Source organism: Prorops nasuta, unplaced genomic scaffold, assembly GCF_024137725.1.
Source record: "Prorops nasuta isolate Cenicafe-Biocafe unplaced genomic scaffold, Cenicafe_Pnas_1.2 PNAS00009, whole genome shotgun sequence".
NCBI lineage: Eukaryota > Metazoa > Arthropoda > Insecta > Hymenoptera > Bethylidae > Prorops > Prorops nasuta.
Genome location: NW_027116806.1, coordinates 2,285,287 through 2,288,072, shown reverse-complemented (window position 1 = coordinate 2,288,072; position 2,786 = coordinate 2,285,287). Strand labels below are relative to the sequence as shown.

Below are 2,786 nucleotides of genomic sequence, written 5' to 3'. Positions count from 1 at the left end.
AAAAATAGCGCTGGACAATTCTCCCTCGTTTTTCTTTCCGTAATATTGGCTACAGAGGGCTTGAGGGATCCCGTTAAGAATCCCGATTTAAGAACTCAGCATGATTATCGCGAGTGGGTTTGCAAGTGTCGTGATTATATTCGAAATTTGAGAGAATCCAACCGGAATGCAACTTCAGATGCTATACAGAAAAATCTTGCAGAAATAAAATGTATTCGAAAGTTACTTCTCCATGCGGCGAAAAATAAAAATTCAATTGGAGCGGGCATTAATGCGGATAAGCTTATTTGGAAAGATCTTGATTCATCATTTAAAAGTCGAATGTGTAGTGGTATGATAGTAAACACTAATTATATCGAACCACATGAATTTCTATTGGCAGCATCAGAAATGCTGCAATCCTACATGAACAAAGTATTCAGTAAAGTAAGCGCTGTTAAGATAAATATGGTATTCACTGGACAATTTATTTGCAAGGAAATTAGTGATATCAAACATATTTCCGGATACAAAAAATGTGATTTTATTCATGACTGATACTTTTAGTGATTGGTATAAAACAAACGTCATAGATAAAATTTTAACAAAATTAGGTGAATTTCAAGAGCGTGATAGTGGGTGGGCTTTGGAAAAAATATTAAATTTAATTGTGAATATTAATCACTATAATCGGGTCGGCGACAATTTTGCGAAAAAATTTTGTCAGTTTTATTCCTAGGGTTGGTAACGGTTAAACTCTAGGGTTTTACAAGTGCCATCTGTAAGAAGAAATCGCAATTACTGACGTGTTTTTTAAATGTGTGTGTTATGTTTACTTTCAATGTCAAAATGACAGGAGTAGAGGTTAAATCTTGAATTTTATAATTAAAGCGTCAAAATTTTTAAATTATAATATACATTTATAATCAACGTTATTCGTGTAAGTATTGTAAAGAAGCATAAATTTATTTTTTTTAAATTACGCTGATTAATGGTTCATTTAACTTTTAATTTAACATTTGCAAATTTCGTTAAGCTGTAACAGTCCTTTCAACTTAATTCATTCTTAATAATAATACGTTATCAATAGGCAAGTAAAATGAATCATCTTTACTATGTATTTTGTTAAATAGGTGGAGTTGTAGCTGATAAAAATGTCAAAGTGTCTCCCAGTTTACTATTTTAATTATTATGAACATGGACATAGCTATATTTCCTATTACGAAGTGGACATAAACAGTTATCAGATAAGTTTGAATTATAACAATTGATTTCTATTATTAATAACTTAAGTAATAAATGCTTTGTGAAATTTTCCTCTTGTTATAGGTAAAACGATACAATGTCGAATGGCTATAACTGAACTACCCAAGTATTCAACCTATATTAAAATATATGCACCCATTGAGAAGGATTATGTAATTCTATTAATTGTCGATTACATTATGGCAAGGCTAAGTTTAATAACAGATTGATCAACGCTACAACATAAATCAAGAAGCTTATAATTTAATATATATTAGATACTATTACCAGGATGCAGATACCATTTGCTGTAGGTAAACTTTCATATCTCATGTAAATTCACTGTATTTTTTAAAACAATTTATAACATAATTTTTTCTCACTTGGTTAATGGAAAAATCCTTGCTACATTTTTAAAAATTGAACTAAGATAATTTTCTATTACAACACAGTAGAATATACAATAATAACATTAATATAATTTTAAAAGTAAGTAAAGTACATAGACTTCAACTAGTGCTCTTCAATAATTTAAGCTATATTGTTTTCTAAAGTCAGTGTCAAATACCTGTCAGGCTATGCACATTTCAAAGTAGCTTAATATTTTAATTGGTCGAAACTGAATATCTATGCACTCTGCTTTAAAGACATTATCCGCTAACATTTAAATGTAATTAATGTATTAATTCATTTCTTTACAGGAGGTGAGCTTTTTGTGAAGAAGCTTATAATTTTGTCGTTTATGTAAATAGAAGAAACAAAATACAAATAGAATCCAGAGAAAGATTATGCCAATCAATGAAATAGGCTGTGCTGAGATGAACTGTTAATTTTTATTTTGAAGAAGCACATTACATATTATTATCAATTCTAAATGTGAAGCATTCATTATTTTTTAAATATTTCCTTTTCAAAGAAATTAATTTACTTATAATATCATTACCAAGCATTTTGACGTAAATTACTTAAATATTGGTAAATTCTTTATAAAGTTAAATGTTTTTGTGATATGTTTTTATTATTTTTGATTAATAAATATTCAATACATAATAATAATTTACATAACTTGTTGTTATTTTTTCAATTATATAAGAACTGCTACTTAAAATAAAGATGAAGTTTGTATTGTGTGATCTTCATTTCTTTTTTCATGATCCTTGTAAAGGGGATAATTAATAAAAAATTGAGAACTTATAAAATTGGTTATTGACGAATGCTGGATTCTGCTTATCCGTATTAGTGTACTATTCAAATTTTATAAAAATATATCAAAGATATTAAAATAAGTATTTTTAATTTTAAACGAATTTAATATAATATAGACATGAAAGAAATTGATGGATACTTTTATTATGTTAAAAAAGTATATAAAGACGTAATGTATGTTAAATATATTTTTCACAATAATATATTGCAAAATTATATTTTTGTAATTAAATTTATAATTTATATATTATGATTTTATAATATGTGTATCTTTTTATTCTCTATATAGGTATCTCGTTTGCAAAGAAAAAAATTGTGGGGGAAGAGGTATAATTAAAAATGAAATATTTTCCTTA

At 26.8% G+C, this 2,786-nt stretch overlaps 1 long non-coding RNA gene across 1 annotated transcript; it reads left to right on the top strand.

Annotated features, from left to right (window-relative positions):
* The first annotated feature begins 804 nt into the window (after positions 1-804).
* LOC136776420 (uncharacterized) lies at positions 805-2,061 on the top strand. The gene is made up of 3 exons (XR_010823069.1): positions 805-919; positions 1,113-1,534; positions 1,926-2,061. It is a non-coding gene; the product is annotated as an uncharacterized lncRNA (long non-coding RNA).
* Positions 2,062-2,786: the final 725 nt, after the last annotated feature.